At 41.7% G+C, this 18,841-nt stretch overlaps 1 long non-coding RNA gene across 1 annotated transcript; it reads right to left on the minus strand.

Moving 5' to 3' along the window:
* Nucleotides 1-4,326: 4,326 nt before the first annotated feature.
* Nucleotides 4,327-13,163, minus strand: LOC144292128 (uncharacterized). The gene is made up of 3 exons (XR_013359627.1): nt 13,027-13,163; nt 11,044-11,154; nt 4,327-4,619 (listed from the first exon to the last, which is right to left on the minus strand). It is a non-coding gene; the product is annotated as an uncharacterized LOC144292128 (long non-coding RNA).
* Nucleotides 13,164-18,841: the final 5,678 nt, after the last annotated feature.

Below are 18,841 nucleotides of genomic sequence, written 5' to 3' on the forward strand. Positions count from 1 at the left end.
TGAAACAGACACACGGATCAATTGGACAGAATAAAGAACCCAGAAATATACTTATGTAAGTAAGGTCAACTGATTATTGGCAAAGGTGCAAAGGCAATTCAATGGAAAAAGAAGGGTGTTTTCAACAAACAGTGCTGGAACAATTGGACATTGACATGGAAATATTTTCTGTGGCTTGTCTTTGACCCATATTTCACCTTCCAAGCAAAAACTAATTTAAAATGGATCTTAGACCTAAAGATAAAATTTAAAACAAAGCTTTTAGAAGAAAATTTAAGAAATCTTTATGACTCTTAGTTAAGGAAAGAGCTCTCAGATACAACACCAAAAGCATAATACATAAAAGAAAAAATCGGTAAATTAGACTTGACCAAGATTAGAAAATTTTGCCCTGTGAAAGATACTAGCAAAAGAATGAAAGACAAGTCAATGAAATATGATAGACATCCCAGAAATAGGCCAACACCTATCTGGTCAGTTAATCCTCAACAAAGGAAGCAAGAAGATACACTGCAGGAAAGATAGTCTCTTCAACAAATGGTGTAGAGAAAACCGGACAGCCACATGTAAAAGAATAAAACTGGACCACTTTCTTACACTACACACAAAAATAAACCCAAAATGGATTAAAGACCTAAATGAGAGACCTGAAACCATAAAGCCACTAAAAGAAAACATAGGCAGTAATCTCCTGGACATCACCCTTAGCAAAATATTTATCACTATGCATCCTTAGGCAAAAGAAACAAAAGTAAAAATAAATTATTGGGACTACACCAAAATAAAAAGTTTAGCATAGCAAAGGAAATTATCAACAAAACAAAAAAGCAACCCAGTGAATGGGAGAAGAAATTTGTAAATCATACATCCAATTAGGGCTAATATACAAAATATAAAAATCTCCTATGACTGAACACTAATAAAACAATCAGAAACCAAGAAACAGACTCTTAATACTGGAGAACAATCTGATGGTTACCAGAGGGGAGGAGGTAAGGGGGTGGCTGAAATAGGTGAAGGGGATTAAAGAGCACACTTACCATGATGAGCATTGAGCAATCTATGGAATTGTTGAGTCACTATATTGTGTACCTGAAACTAATATAACACTGTATATGAACTATACTGGAATTAAATTTTTTTAAATAGCAAAAAAAAAAGAAAGAAAGAAAGAAAAAATCAAGGGACTAGAACTCCAAAGGGAATACCAAGTGTCAACATTCTGAGTGAAAATGTAAATAATAAAACTGACAACTCTGAATTTAAAAGAAAAAAGAAAAAAGGAAGAGGACATGAATAGACATTTCTCCAAAGAAGACATCCCAATGGCGGCCAACAGACACATGAAAAGATGCTCAACATCACTCATTATTAGGCAAATGCAAATCAAAACAACAATGAAGATATCGCCTTACACCTATTAGAATAGCTAGTATCAAAAAGACAAGAAATAACAAGTCCTGGCAAAAATGTGGAGAAAAAGGAACTGTTGTGCACTATTGGTAGGAATGTAAAGTGGTGCAGCCACTGTAGAAAACTACATGGAGATTCCTCAAAAAATTAAAAATAGAAATACCATATGATCCAGTAATTCCGCTACTGGATATTTGCCCAAGGAAAATGAAAACACTAATACAAAGATATATCCATTTCTATGTTTATTGCAGCATTATCTACACTAGCCAACATATGGAAGCAACCCAAGTGTCCACCCATAAAGGAATTGATAAAGATGTTATATATAAAATGGAATATTACTCAGCCATACAAAAGAATAAGATCTTGCCATTTGTGACAAAATGAATGGGCCTAGAGGGTATTATGCTAAGTGAAATAATTCAGAAAGAAAGACAAATACCACATAATTTCATTTATATGTAGAATCTAAAAAACAAAACAAACAAAAATCAGACTCAAATAGAGAGATAAAAACAGGTGGTTGCTGGAGGGGAGGTGGTTGGAGTGGGGTAGTGGTGAAATAAAGGGGGTTAAGAGGTACAAATTTCTAGTTATAAAATAAATAAATCATGGAGGTGAAAAGCACAGCATGGGAAATATGGTTAGTAATATTGGAATACATGGTGTGCTGACAGATGGGGACTATTCATCATGGTGAGCTCCGAGTAATGTATGGAATTGTTGAATCACTATGTGGTACACTTGAAACTAATATAACATTGTATGTTAATTATAGTTCAACAACAACAAAAATCAGAAAATTTTGCTCTGTGAAAGATATTGACAAGAGATGAAAAGATAAGCCAGAGAAAATGTCTGCAAATCACAACACCTGACAAAGGGCATGTAGCCAGTATAAAACTCTCCACTTTCAAAAAAAGCGCTTTCCATTCTTTCAGGCTTAACTATAATTTCATCTCTATGAAAACCTCAACGACCAGAGGAGCTAGAATTCATATGTCTGGACCACAAGTGGATGAATGAATGAGCATTCCTCAGTCATTATTACTTTCCTATAAAATCATATACTCTAGTAAACATACACTAGTGTGATAAATACATACTAATATTCTGGTTCCCTTTTAACTGAAAACATGGATGTATTCGCCAGACACTTGTCATATTGCAGTACGTTACCATGGAATGACAGCAAACTCTATTGACTAAAATAAATAACAACTCATAGATGGATGGGTTCACCTTACATACCCCCCACTGCTCACATTATGACTTAGATCGAGGGACATTATACCTAATGAAGGTAGGGCTGAGAAGGTGTATTTTTCAACTGTGGATAACGTCTTGCGTGGATCTGTGAATGTGTTTTTGTCTATATGCAGTTATAGAAAGTTTTAAAAATTGGAAAAATTCTAAGTTATCTATTTTATTTATTTATTTTTTTAGTATTTTATTTATTTAGTCATGAGAGAGACAGAGACAGAGACAAAGAGAGAGAAAGAGGCAGAGACACAGGCAGAGGGAGAAGCAGGGTCCATGCAGGGAGCTCGACGTGGGACTCGATTCCAGGTCTCCAGGATCACACCCTGGGCTGAAGGCAGTGCTAAACCGCTGAGCCACCAGGGTTGCCCTATTTCATTTATTTTTGAAATAGCAATTCTCCTACTGAGTTTTACCTTCTACCAAATACACTGTTGCATTATAATAATAATTATTTTTTTAAATCAAAAGCTTTTAGCCTTTGTGGAGACCATTTATTCTGACGTTGTCAAAAAGCCTTGATATTCTAAATTTAAATGTAGCTCCTTTTGCTAAGGATCAACTGAAGAGCTCGTAATGAGTTAATACCTTAGGCAGTGGTATTCCAGGGGCCCAGGAAAATATGTAACCTTGATGTTTACTTCAAAGATTTTAAGACAGTAGGTTTACTACATTCAGTCTCCCCATGGATACAGTAAAGGAGAGATGGGTGCTTTCAGGGAGGTTAATACAGGTACAGCGCAGTTGTACAGGTCCCTGTGTCCTTGACTTAATGTTCTCCTATCACCATCCTGAATTTTTTTTTTTTTAAGATTTAAATCCATAACCCCGAAATCAAGAGTCACATGCTTGCTGACTGAGCCAATCAGGTGCCCTACCATCTTGAAATGTTTAATAATATTATCTTTGAACTTGTGTTTTATAAATGAAATCTAAAGGGATAAGGGAGCATGGAGTAAACAGAGAAGATATGCACAATGCGGGTGTCCACTGTTTCTTTCCACTCTATCCTTAGTATTCTCAGGGCCTCATGAGTATAGTGGACTCACAGTGCATGAGATTCAGCGAGTTTGAAATGAGTATAAGGTCAGGGCTAACTTATCTCAATCACTGAGTAAACAGAGTACTAACAATCCTGAGAGAACATGCTTCTCATGCAAATCAGAATTTGCTTCCAATGCAGGAAGAAGGCAGTGGCATCTTAAGGAACGTGAGCATCCAAGGAACACCATCACATCCTTGATCACTTGTGTCACTTCCGGTACGGGCCAACCACTTATACTAACATGAAGACACGGGAGGAAAAGGAAAGACAGGACATCACAGATTTCATTTCCCTTTCTGTCCTTTCTTACATATCAGAGAGTGCAGAGCTCGGGAGGGTTGATAGATGTGCACATAATCCAAGAAGCGAAATTAAAAAGTTGACTTAATTTTGTGTAGTTTTCACTATCCTGGTAAAAATGAAACAAGTACTAATATGCGAGTTACAAAATATGAATTCTATAGTTTTGTTGGTTCCACATACAAGCTAGATGTTCTTATATTTGCATTAAAACTGGCATTATATGATAGAAAGATGAACAATAAAAGTCATGCTAATAATTTGAAATTAAAGATTCTCTTTACTGAGTCAATAAAAAACACCAGAGAGAGGCTGAAGAAGGGGGGGGGAAAGCCGTTTTAGCACCTTGAAGCATTTTTTTCCTCCTGTTTGAGCAAGGGGAAAATTTCATTTTATACTACATTTATTACATTTTATACTACACAGGTCCATCACCTTAACTGAGAAGAAGCTATTGACAGAGCTGATGGAGCCGTTCACTGGCCTGAACCAGTCTGTGCTGGCACGTAGTTTATGACCACACTTGACAACTTGGATTGATACAGACGGCAGGTGAAATACGTAGCTCAGTAGTTTGTGTTTGATGGCATTTCCAATTCTAAGTTCAAAGGAAATAATTTGAGATTGTAATTTTACCTACGTCATCCCATTCACGGTATGATACCTAGACTATCAAAAGAAACTAAACAAACGAATTTTTTTTTCATTATTCCTAGGGGTGTTTTCGAGGAAAATACTGAGTTTGTCTTTACCTGAAACATAGTCTGCTCTGTAACAGCTTCATTATCGCTAAGACAAAACTAAGTGATGCAAAATGAAGGTCTTTAAATAACTCATATTTAAAATGTTTAATTCATCATAAAGTATTAACCTGAGAGACTTTCTCCAAATAAGCATGATAGAAATTATAGTCTGCCTCTCCCCTCCTTACCCTACTCTGGCTAAAACTACAGTTTTGGTTTTGTTTTTTTCTCAGAAATCGTTATGGTTCATTTACAAAGAGAAAATTGCTTTTTAATTGTAGTTAATGGGACTTTCCTTCTTTATTTTAGTGAGCTGTAATTAATACATAATGTCGTGTAAGTTGAAGGTGTACAACCTGTTGACTCAATACATTTATATATTGCAGTATGATTACCGCCTTCGTGTTGGTTAACACCTTTATCACATCACGTAATTATCATTTCTTTTTTGTGGTAGGAACAATCAGGATTTAGTCCTAGCAACCTTTAAGTTTATAAGACATAATGTGGACTGTAATTACTATGCCAAGATTACTGAGCTATGCATTAGCTCTCCAAGCACTTATTTACTAGCACCAAGTTTGCACCCTTTAAACAATATATCCTCAGTCCCCCTAACCCCAAACTCTGGTAACCACCTTTCTGCTCTGTTTTCACAAGTTTGGTTTTTTTAGAGTCCACATATAAGTGGTATCATACATTATTTGCCTTTCTCTGTTAGACTTATCTCACTTTGCATAATGCCCTGTAGGTCCACCCATGTTGTCACAGATGATAGGATTTTCTTCTTTTTCGTGGCCTGAATAATATTTTATATTTAATACATATCACATCTGTATCCACTCATCCACTGCCAAACACTTAGGCTATTTCTGTAACTTGTATATTGTAAATAGTGCTGCATAGACATGGGAGTGCAGATATCTCTTCAATATCCTGTTTCATGTCCTTTGGATATAGATCCAGAAATGGAATTGCTGGATCAATAGCAGTTCTATTTTTAATTTTTTTGAAAAACCTCCATACTGGTTCCCATAGTGGCTGCACCAGTTCACATTCCCACCAACAGTGTGCAAGATTTCCCTTCTCTTCACATCCTTCCCAAGACTTGTTATCTCTTGTCTTCCTGATTATAGCCATTCTAACAGGTATGAAATGATATCCCATTGTGGGTTTGATTTGCATTTACCTGATGATGAGAGACACTGAGCATCTTTTTTTTTTTTTTTTTTTTAGCATCTTTTCAAGTGTCTGTTGACCACTTGAATATCTTCTTTGGGAAAATGTCTATTTAATTCCTTCACAATCTTCTAGTCAAATTTTATTGACTTGGATGAGTTCTGTGTATATTTTGAGTATTATCTCCTTAACCAAAGTATGGTTTACAAATATTTTCTCCCATTCAATAGGTTGCCTTTTCTTTTTTTTTTTTTTTTTTTTACTTTCTTCTGCTGTGCAGAATCTTTTTGGTTTGATATAGCCCACTTGTTGATTTTTACTTTTGTTGCTTATGCTTTTGGAGTCACATCCAAAAAAAATTACCACTCCATAGACCATTGTTAAGGAGCTTCTTCCCTGTTTTCTTGCAGGGTCTCATGTGTAAGTCTTCAATTCAATATGAGTTAATTTAAAAAAAAAATTTTTTTTTATGATAGTCACACAGAGAGAAAGAGAGAGAGAGAGAGGCAGAGACACAGGCAGAGGGAGAAGCAGGCTCCATGCACTGGGAGCCCGACGTGGGATTCGATCCTGGGTCTCCAGGATCACGCCCTGGGCCAAAGGCAGGCACTAAACCACTGCACCACCCAGGGATCCCTTGAGTTAATTTTTGTAAGTGGTGTAAGAATAGTGGCCCAATTTCATTGTTCTGCATACGTTTCTCCTGTTTTCCCAATACCATTTATTGAAGAAATATCCTTTTCCCATTGACTGTTCTTGGCTTCCCTGTTAAATATTAGTTGGCCATATATGTGGGGGCTTATTTCTGGGATCTCTATTCTGTTCCATTGGTCTGTGTGTCTATTCTTTTTTTTTTTTTTTTTTGCCAGTACCATATTGTTTTAATTATATAGCTTTCTGAGAATTTCACTTTTAAATAAATACTTTGAGGGACACCTGGATGGCTCAGCAGGTTGGGCATCTGCCTTCAACTCAGAGCGTGATTCTGAAGTTCCAGGATCAGGTCCCACATCAGGCTCCCTGCAGGAAGCCTGCTTCTCTCTCTGCCTGTGTCTCTGCCTCTCTCTCTGTGCCTCTCATGAATAAATAAGTGAAATCTTAAGAAAATAAATAAATAGGGCAGCCTGAGTGGCCCAGTGGTTTAGCGCCACCTTCAGCCCAGAGCGTGATCCTGGAGACCTAGGATGGAGTCCCAGTTGGGCTCCCTGCATGGAGCCTGCTTCTCCTTCTGCCTCTGTCTCTGTCTCTCTCTCTCTGTATCTCTCATGAATAAATGGGTAAAATCTTTAATTAATAAATAAATATATACATACACACTTTGAAATCTGTATTGCATTTCATGTTTATTACTTTATCAAGTAGTACTTTATGAAGTTTCTAATATGTACTGGCAGTAAAACTTCCATTTCAGTGGAGGAAGTATAATAAACAAGTAAATAATAAGACTGTTTTCAAATTGTGTTAAAATTATGTAGAAAATGAAACAAAGTAATACGGGAAATAGCTTATGTATTACTAGGTACAGAGATGATCCTGCTAAATTTTAGATAAAGAATCTGAGAAGGTGGCACTTGAAATGAGACTTGAAGGGAAAAAAGGAGCCAGCCATAGGAAGGTCTGGAAGCAGAATGTTCTAGATAATGATTACAAAGTATAGCCCACATAAAGGCCCTGAGATAGGAACAATTTAAAGTGTCCCGGGGCGCAGGGGCTGGATGGTGTAGTCAGTTAAGCCTCCTACTCTTGGTTTTGGCTCAGGTCATGATCTCAGGCTCCTGTGATGGAGTCTGCATGAGGGGTTGGAGGGGGGAGTCCATGCTCAGTGGGGAGTCTGCTAAAGTTTTTCTCTCAGACCCTCCCCATGCTCATGCTTGCTCTCTCTCTCTCCCTCTCTCAAAAATAAATACATAAATCTTTTTTAAAAATTTTTTTAAAAATAAAGTGTCCCATGAACAGAAAGTAAGAGGACCAGTGTGAAGGGAACATAATGAACCTAGCGGAAACGAGGCAGGTAGATAAGCTGGAAATTGAGTATGGCTTTATGAGCAGGAACAAGACTTCACATTTTATTCTAACTGCAATAAGGAGCCAACAGAAAGTTCAAAGCAAGTTAATAATGATTTTTGCTTTTTGAAAAAGTATAACTTATGGTGCTACATAGGGAATGAATTCTAGGAGTGCAAGAGGGGGAACCAGGAGATTGATGAAGTGGTCTAGGAAGTGGTGATGGTGGTTGATTTGGATTACCATGGTAGCATTAGGGCAGAAAACAGGGAAGGAATGCAGGGCATATTAAAAAGTATCTTTAAGATGATATTATTATTATAAAATAATAGATTCTAATATAACTGAACAGAAATCTAACAAAAAAATTATGAATGTAACTCAACTCGATCCAACAATGATTTATTACATAACATGTCCCTGGTTTTCTGCTATCTGAATCCTTACTCATAAGGTATTTCTGCTGTCAATAAGCATGGTATTATATATGTGAAAATATCTGTAGTGATAAAACAATCTCCAATAAAGGACAATTTTTAAGTTATCTGAAAACAAAGTCTATTAGAGACTTGAAATAAAAATAAACTTTATCACAGGCTATCTCTAAAATAAGTAATAAAACTTTAGGAAAAGAGGTCTGAACGCAGCTCTCTCTCAAACTGTCAAACTACGTTCATGTAAGGAGATTCAGAGATCTTTTTAGGGTATGTTGAAAATTCACAAAGTTTTAAATATCACCAGGAATCCTGTAGTACGATATACAAAATTAATATGTAATTTATCTTATGCAATCTTTAGAAGGAAGCTGTATGGCATGGTCTGGAAAGAAAATAAACTTGGTCCTGCAATGTGCAAAAACTCAAAAGCTATGCTGTTGTTATGAGCTACATTGTGTTTCCCTCAAATCCATGTGTTAAAGCCCAGTCCCTCAAAATATGACTAAGAGATAGGCGCATTAAAGAGGGGATTAAGTTAAAATGAGGCCCTAATCCATTTTGACTTGGTGTCCTTATAAGAAGAGGAAATGTGGACGTACACAGAGACAGCAGGATGCATCCCCACACAGGAAAGACTGTGAGGACACAGCAAGGAGGCAGCCATCTGCAATCCAAAGAGAAAGGCCTCAGAAGAAATCAAACCTGCCAATATCTTCATCTTGGACTTCTAGGCTCCAGAACTGAGAGAAAATAAATTTCTGTTGTATAAGCCACCCAGTCTGTGGTACTGAGTTATGGCGGCCTTAGCAAACTTATACATAAGCCAAGGCATTGACTCACACCCATAATGTCAGCTCAATAATATTTTCTTTATAAAATAAACATTGTGGATATGAAATAATATCTTAAATATATTTTAACATAAACACAATTTTAATATAAAATATAAACAAAATATATTTTAATAAAACAAATACAATCTTTTAATAATGTAAGATAATATTTCTGTAGAGATTTTATTTATTTGAGAGACAGAAAAAGCGAGCATGAGCAGGGTGCGGGGCAGAGGGAGAGAGAGAAGCAGACTCCTGGTGAACAGGGAGGCCCATGTGGGGCTCAATCCCAAGACCCTGAGATCATGACCTGAGCCAAAGGCAGATGCTCAACCCACTGAGCCACCCAGGCACAATCTTTTAAGACTTGAAAAAATGAAAATAAAATAGAGAAGTGAACATAATAGATATATTTAGAAGTCCTATTAAAATAAACCTGCAGGGACGCCCGGGTGGCTCAGCGGTCAAGCATCTGCCTTCGGCCCAGGGCGTGATCCTGGAGTCCCGAGATTAAGTCCCACCTCAGGGTCCCCCCGCAGGGAGCCTGCTTCTCCCTCTGTGTGTCTCTGCCTCTCTCTCTGGGTCTCTCATGAATAATTAAATAAAATCTTAAAAAAAAAAAAAAAGCTGTATTGTCATGATGCTTGCAATAGTCCATGTCAAAAGATGGTAACATGTAACTAAAGAAAATATATTACAAGCAAGCTAAAATCTGATCATGTTAGAAGCTTAGCATATGGCAGCTTGTGCTGGAATCACACAGTTCGAGTGGACAAAGTAGTTCTCCAAAGAGAGATGGGATGAGTGCTAATCACCACCACAGACGACCACCACAAACAGCTAAGACAGACTCATTATGATTCACTAAAAGAGGACAGATGGTGTGGGGATTCTCCACGGTGCTTTCTGCTACAGAACATTAGAACCGTTATATAATTAACATTTTCCTAAAAGATTGCTTATATTTGTGGAATATACACGCACACAAATCTAAGAGATAGTCACTCTTTGTAGTAGGTTTTATCATGGGGTTTATGATCGGACTTCAGAGAGCCCATGTGCCACAAATTGGAAGATTATGTGATACGGATGTACAATAAGGCACGCTTTTCCAAGGAAAATGTTTGAGTCAAAGCCCTGGCTCTGGAGACAACCTGCCCAGGTTAATGCATAGCTGGGTGATCTTACTCAGATTATTGAAACTGTGTACTTCAGTTTCCCAATCTGTAACACGAAGATAACAATACAAACAACCTCAAAAGATTATCTTGAAAAAAAATACGCTAATAATGTATAAAAACTGAGAATGGTAAGAGTTCACTAAACCTTCACTATAGTTATTTCACAGTAAAATTCAAATGCCAAAGAAGGTTATAAACAATGAATTTGAAGAAATCCTTTTATGAACCCTTCTTTTTTTTTGAACCCTTCTTAAAATGAACTTAGATTAATCAAATCTATGTACATATTTGTTTTCTTAATCTGCACATTCATACGAGGCTTCAAACCACAGTGCAGCAGTAATGACCATCAATATCATGTGTGTTGAAAAAGATCTACCAGAAACCTTAGTAAGCCAGGTTTGATTGGTATGACAAGGGCATTCTTTATAAAACTTTTCCTTAAGGAGTGAGCCTGAGCTTCTACTGCGTATTTAGTGATGTTAGTGAGTGTTCAAATTTAGAAAGAACTCTTTAGGACTTAGTCCATCACTAATCATATACGATACACAGAAATTGCTTCTCCTAGAGCAGTCATAGATTGGATTTAGTCACCAGCAAACTTTTACTTATCTCCTCTTCCCCAATCCTGAGCGAACTACTCACACGTTCCAAAGGCAGATGGAGGTAAACGTTTCACTTCTTTCTCCTACAGCAAATGCCAGCTTTGCCTGAGTCTTCATAGACTTCTTGTTAGAGAATGCTGTATCACATGCACTATTGGTTTTCAGTAAAAATAATATAAACTGAGTATTTACATGCTCAGATGCTTACCCACTGTTTTTATACACACTCTCATTTAAGTATTATTAAAACCCTGTGGGGTAGGCACTAATATTATCAGATGTAAAAAGAAAAGAAAACGGAAAAGGCAGAGAGGTTAAATGCATAATTCATGGTCTCATAGCTTGTTAGGAGGGGTATTGTGATTTGAATCCAGGTGATCTAATCAAATGTTTAAGACTCGGTCATCAGGGCTGCCTGGGTAATTAGGTCTATTGATTCAGAAGAAGGAGACTGATTTTGATAGGAAAGAAGCATGACCAATATCTGCGCAAAATGCAAAACAGTTAAGGGTGATCAGATCTTTTAAAGTAAAAACATAGCTGATCTAAAAATCCCTGTACAGCTTTAAAAATCAGGTAAACCTAGGTTTGAGAACATGCTCCACAATTTCCCACCTTGGTGAAACTACTTCACTAAGTCTTAATGAGGATCATAAAAGCACCAAGTTCACAGAGTTGTTGCAAGGATTAAATGGCATCATGCACATAAAATGTTTATCATGGTGCCTGGCATTTAATAAATGCTCCATAAATGTTAATTACTGTTACTGTTATTTTTAGTATTGAGCTTCATACCCTCACATAACACTTTTTCCTCTTTCTTTGTGGTCTAAGTAATTTTTCCTATAATGCTGAGCTGGACTTTAGCCCTACCAATAAAAGCTTCAGGCAAGCAGATATCTTCAATTTCTTCCTGCAATTCCATTTGCCACCCAGTATATCGCCACTGATTTAGTGACAGATTATAGATTTTCATCCACACATTTTAATTTAGAGCCTTCCCTTTTATCTGGGTTTGAAGCATATTGTGTCAAATTCCCAAATGATAGCTTTAGAGTCTGCTGCAAAGTCCTTATCATAGCTTTCAGAAAACTTAAAGTTGTTCTTAGGGGAACAATCATTGCTTTGCATTTCATTATTGAATAGAAAAGCTAGAAGAATAATACCAACTTTTAAATGAAATTATACGCCTGGAAGGGGAGTATAAATGTAAAAAGAAGAGCACCTCATTATCACTCTTTCAAGCTGCTAGAGTGAAACTTGAGTCATTGCATATTCCAACATCAAAAACTCTCTTGGATATACTAAAGAACATCATTATGCACACAGCAATAAAACGAGGACGTTATTAGAGGGAACCACTAAGAATAAAAGATTGCCAAGACAGATTCCTAAAATGGATAATATAATAAGCTCATTAATAAGTATTCCGAAATAGCTCTAACACTTTCCAGCTGAAACTGAATTCCTTGGGGTTTTTAACTAGTCAGGGGCGTCGATTTTATCTTTCTTCTGTTAAGTATCCATACCTCTTTGCTGACCCACACAAGAATGTTTCTGCCTATCTAAATTAAACATAAAGAAACATTTGGTTTTGGTATTGGTATTTATCAGATACTCCTATGAGGATAAATGGAATTAGGCTTCTTAAGACCTGGGAAACTGATGAAAGCCTTTCAAATGAAGAATAAGCATATGAAGGAGTCTCACTTCACCATCTTGTTAAAATTGCCTAAACTGCCTTCATAATGCGGGAACTCGGCTGTAATTGCAGAACATTTAAGAATTATTCATAATTCTCAATGCACATTTTTTTAAAGGAAACTGTCCGCCTAACATTGGGCTCGAACTCAGGACCCTGAGCTCGAGAGTCACTAGCTCTATTGACTGAGCCAGCCAGGTACCCCGATACTTCTTAATAAACCTGACCATGAAGGCTTCTTTTAGTTAGTAATTGTACATTTAGGAATACACATACCAGTTTGTTTTCCTGGCTATTTCCATTTACCTCTATTTTCCTTACCATTTATTTCTATTTCCATTTGCGTTCGGTGCTTTGGGCTCTTGTCTGCTTATCTTTAATGTTTCTGGTTCTAATGGTGTCGCCTCCCCTCTCACCTTGTGTGCATAACAATGAGTGTAGCAGGGCAACTGTCTGATCCTTTTTCTTTCTTTCTTTCTTTCTTTCTTTCTTTCTTTCTTTCTTTCTTTCTTTCTTTCTTTCTTCTTTCTTTTTTCTTTCTTTCTTTCTTTTTCTTTCTTCTCTTTTTTCTTTTTCTTTCTTTCTTTCTTTTTCTTTTCTTTCCTTTCTTTCTCTCTTTCTCTCTCTCTTTCTTTCTTTTTCTTTCTTTCTTTCAAGATTTTACACATTTATTCATGAGAGACCCAGAGAGAGAGGCAGAGACACAGGCAGGGGGAGAAGCAGGCTCTCTGCGGGGAGCCCGAGGCGGGGCTGGATTCCAGGGCCCCCGGGGTCACGCCCTGAGCCGAAGGCAGAAGCTCCCCAAGGAGCACCCCCCTCCCTAAGGCTGTTGGCCCTGCTTGGAGACAGAAAGGGGTCCCGGTGCCCTACTCAGCCCAATGCTTAGGGACCTGCGACAGGGTAACTTTCCAAGGCTTCCACCACCATCAAAGCTTCTACAGCAACAAGTAGAAATAAAATCAAGGGAACACACAAGAAATCACCGGAAAATAATAAAGTCAAACTAAGAAATGGTCAGCCGAGCAGCAAAGGAGGTGGAATGTTGGGCAAAACTGACCGCTGCTCTCCGAGATATTTAGAGACGGGGTTTTCCAGAGACCTCAGCGCCTGCAGTGGGGTCTGGAGGCCGCAGCCTCCTGCCCCAGCGGGCGGCCGGGGGGCGGCGGGGCCAGCGCCGGGGACTCGGGCCAGGCCAAGGTGGGCGGCCCCCGGTACCCCCAGCTGGGCGGCCCCCGGCTCCCCTCCCCCCAGCTGGGCGGCCCCTGCTCCCCTCCCCCAGGTGGGCGGACGGACCCCGGTCTCTCCTCCCCCAGGTGGGCGGCCCCCCGCTCCCCTCCCCCCAGCTGGGCGGCCCCTGCTCCCCTCCCCCAGGTGGGCGGACGGACCCCGGTCTCCCCTCCCCCAGGTGGGCGGCCCCCCGCTCCCCTCCCCCAGGTGGGCGGACGGACCCCCGGTCTCCCCTCCCCCAGGTGGGCAGCCCCCAGTCCCCCAGGTGAGCGGACCCCGGTCTCCCCTCCCCCCAGGTGGGCGGCCCCCCGCTCCCCTCCCCCCAGCTGGGCGGCCCCTGCTCCCCTCCCCCAGGTGGGCGGACGGACCCCGGTCTCTCCTCCCCCAGGTGGGCGGCCCCCCGCTCCCCTCCCCCCAGCTGGGCGGCCCCTGCTCCCCTCCCCCAGGTGGGCGGACCCCGCTCCCCTCCCCCAGGTGGGCGGACCCCGCTCCCCTCCCCCCAGGTGGGCGGACCCCGGTCTCCCCTCCCCCCAGGTGGGCGGACGGACCCCGGTCTCCCCTCCCCCAGGTGGGCGGCCCCCCGCTCCCCTCCCCCCAGGTGGGCGGACCCCGGTCTCCCCTCCCCCAGGTGGGCGGCCCCCGCTCCCCTCCCCCCAGGTGGGCGGACCCCGGTCTCCCCTCCCCCAGGTGGGCGGCCCCCCGCTCCCCTCCCCCCAGCTGGGCGGCCCCTGCTCCCCTCCCCCAGGTGGGCGGACGGACCCCGGTCTCCCCTCCCCCAGGTGGGCGGCCCCCGCTCCCCTCCCCCAGGTGGGCGGACGGACCCCCGGTCTCCCCTCCCCCAGGTGGGCGGCCCCCGGTCTCCCCTCCCCCCAGGTGCGCGGCCCCGTCCCCACCACCGCGAGGAAGCCCCCACCCCGGGGCCCAGAGCGGAGCGGGGCGGGGCGGGGGTGCAGTCAGTCGGGGCCCCGCAGCGGCTCGGGCCCGGGGGCGGCGGGGGCGGCGGGGGCGGCGGGGGACGGGCCGGGGTGGAGGTAGGGGCCGGCGTCGTGGCCCGCGGCCCGGCTGACCGCTTCCCGGCTTGGGGCGACGAAAATGAGGTCCTCGAAGCGTGTGGTCCGTGAGCTCCGCGTCCTTGCGGGCGCCCCCTGCCCCGCGCCCGGCACCCCACAGGCTCCGGGACTTCAGTAAACGCTTGTCGCCCGCGTGCGCAATCCTGCGCGGCCGAGAGGAGCGCCCAGCCGGGCGAGGACAACTGCCAGGGAGGCCGCCCTCGGCCTTAACAACATTACTTAAAGGGGGGGGGGGGGCTCAGCGGGCGAGCGGCTGCCTCGGGCCCAGGGCGGCCCCGGGCTCCCGGGATCGAGTCCCGCTTCGGCCGCTGCAGGGGCCTGCTGCTCCCTCTGCCTGGGTCTCTGCCTCTCTCTCTCTCTCTCATGAATGAATAAATAAAATCTCTTAAAAAAATAAAAAATGAGGTTCATCGCAGTATGGAAGAGAGAACTAACCACCACGTTATTTAATTACAACCTTAGGAGCTTCTTACAGGGAGATACTTGGAGGGGATGGAGACAGATGCAGAAGAACAAAAAAGAGAACTTTCCTGAGGAAGTACTATTTCTTTTTTAAGATGTTATTTATTTATTCATGAGAGACACAGAGAGAGGCAGAGACAGAGAGAAGCAGGCTCTGCTCCCTGCAGGGACCGCGACCCGGGACACCCCACGCGGGACACAATCCCAGGACCCCGGGGTCACGGCCTGTGCCGCCCAAGGGCTCCAGGAAGTACTGCTTCAGCTGAGACCTGAAGGATGAGGAGGAATCGGGGACTCAGACCCCCAGCCAGGCCCAGGGAGTAGACTGTGCGAGGACCTCAGCGCTGGCCTCGCACCAACACAGACCCCTCGACCTGCTCTGCTCTGCCCATTATCTGCCATAGCCCCACAGTATGCAGAGAAGCTGGCAGCTAATTTTGGTCCAAATAGTCTTTCCTTAACAGTAAACACACCATGCAGGTTGTTCCTGTCTCCTGTTTGATCAAAACAGGTATTTTTGAAAAGCTGGGAAAACAAAACAAAACGACCCCACCGTATATCATCTACGGTTTCTTACTGTCCTCTAAATCAAATACAGTAGTCACCTCCTTATCTCTAGCACATAAGACCCAAGCCCCCACTAGATGCCTGAAACCTCCTAACCCTATATACATACAGTGATTTTCCCAATAAATACATACCTATGATAATGTTTCATGTATAAATTAGTCACAGTAGGGGCACCTGGGTGGCTCAGCTGGTTAAGCATCTGCCTTCCGCTCAGGTCATGATCTCGGGGTCCTGGGATGGAGCCCTGGCTCCCTGTTCAGCAGGGAGCATGCTTGTCGTTCTCCCTCTGCGGCTACCCCTGCTTGTGCTCTCTCCTGCGTGGTTTCTCTCAAATAAATAAAATCTTAGGGCAGCCCCGGTGGCGCAGTGGTTTAGCGCCGCCTGCAGCCCTGGGCGTGATCTGGAGACCCTGGATCGAGTCCCACGTCGGGCTCTCTGCGTGGAGCCTGCTTCTCCCTCTGCCTGTGTCTCTGCCTCTCTCTCTCTCTCTCTATCTCTCTCTCTCTCTCTCTGCATCTTTATGAATAAATAAATAAAATCTTAAAAAAATTAGTCACAGTAAGAGATTAACAATAACAAGATAGAATAGTAAGATAGAACAACTATAACAATGTACTGTAATAAACGTGACTGTGGGCTCTCCCCCCACCCCCAAGTATCTAATTGTCCTGTTCTCACCCTTCTTCTTGTGATGCTGTGAGATGATGCCTACATGATGTGATGAAGTGAAGTGAGTGAGGGAGGCATTGTGACACAGCATTAGACTACTTGCTGACCTCACGGTATGTCTGGACCACAGCTGACCACGGGTAACATGGTCACGTTGACTACAGAAAGCGAAACTACCATGGAAACTACAGAAAGTGAAACTAAGGATGGAGGGACTCCTGTACAAACAACTAACTTGCTTAAAAAGTTCTTTATCAAGCCAAGGATCCATATTCAATTCCAGCTTCTGTTCAGCCGTGCCTTTCACTCTCTTCTTCAGCTGCTGCTGACTCCTTTTGGAACCTCCTTTCAATTCTCTAATCCCCAAGCTATTCAAAGCATCACACATTATGGAGCACATTGATTCCTGGTATCCCAAATATCTCCTTACCTCCACAAAATGTTTCTTAGCCACTTCCTGCTCCCACAACAGAATAATACTAGCACTTCAAGTAGTTGCAATTATTGAATATAGGCAGATTCTTTTAAAGAACTGTATCCCAATCTAACACATAATTTATTATACACTGATTCTTTTTCTTCCCACTCAGGAGCCTTTGCTCTCCTACTCCTCCACCCCAGATGCCAGCCAGGCATTTCGGAACCATCTGATGCTAACACGATGGAGACTGACTGAGCTTCACCCTTTACCTTCTGCCTTAAGGGAGATTATGTACATATTTTTTTAAGATTTTATTTTTATTTATTCATGAGACACAGAGAGAGAGAGAGGCAGAGACACAGGCAGAGGGAGAAGCAGGCTCCTTGTGGGGAGCCGGACGTGGGACTCAATCCCAGGACCTGGAGATCACACCCTAAGCGTGAGGGTGTCCCAGTGTACATATTTTATTCTTTAACTTCCTTTGCCTATTGCTGCTCACAGCACTATAATTCTACTTGAGGCACCTTCTACATTATTCATGCTCAAGGACTTTTTTTCTTCTTTCCTCTTTATGATTAGAAAATCATCAGCTTTATGAACCAAAAAATAGATCTAATCATGAAGATGGCGTAAGCATAGTCCTATAGGATACTAGCCAGTGATGACAGCTAATGATTACTTCTCTTTGTTCCCATAAAACTATGTGCATGCGGCTATGATCGTATTTGCTACATTGTGCTATGGCCAGTTTTTTGTGCTATCCTCCACTCATTAATTAGACTTCCTTGAAAAGAAGCGGAGTCTTAAAAAAAAAAAAAAAAGAAAAAGAAAAAAGAGACGGAGTCTTTTTTTTTTTTCCATTTGTTTTCACTGTGCCTGGTTCCACGATGCCTGGTACATTAAAGGTACTCATTGATTATATTTTGAATGAAAAGAAAGGAATTCATTGTTAAATCAAAATTTTTAGGTGAAATAGGTATAAATGGGAGGCTAATTTCTAAATTGGGAACGTGCCTAAATTACCTTTAGAAGGTGCACACATCTTCATCTATCTTCTTACCCTCTACATATACTTCCCCTCAAACATTTAAGATAGTAGTAAAATGAATTCTTACTCAATTCTTTCTTCTATTGAGTCAGGATGTGTGTGTGTATGCTTGTATTTAAACTAAAATAAAGAAAAGAAAAGAATAAATAAATAAAATAAAGAAAAGAACTGGGGCGTGTGAGTGGCTCAGTTGGTTAAGGTCTGCCTTCAGCTCAGGTCATGATCCCAGCGCTGGGCTCTTTGCTCACAGGGGAGTCTGATTCTCCCCCTCCCTCTGCTCCTGCCCCCCACTGGTTCACTGTCTCGCTAAATAAAATCTTTTTTTTTTTTTTTGAAGAGAAAAGGACCAATATGAGAGGTATCAATTCCATATTTTACCAAAAGAAAACAGTCTCAGAACATTAAAAATAGTAATACTTTTAGTGGAAGACAAGCAGTGTTCAAACCCAGTTCCTTCTGACACCAAAACCAGTGTTCTTTCTTTGGTAGAAACTAAACTTTGTATTTTTCTTCTGCTTCAAGTAATGTAATTAATGATAGGAAAAAATAATCAGAAATTTTAGATAGGCAAAATAAAAGCAAAAAGAAATAAAATTCATCCAAGTTTGCAGCATTCTTGGCCAACCATTGTTAACATTTTTGCACATAGATACACAGTACATACACTCA

The sequence above is a fragment of the Canis aureus genome, chromosome 2 (assembly GCF_053574225.1).
Source record: "Canis aureus isolate CA01 chromosome 2, VMU_Caureus_v.1.0, whole genome shotgun sequence".
Lineage (NCBI taxonomy): Eukaryota > Metazoa > Chordata > Mammalia > Carnivora > Canidae > Canis > Canis aureus.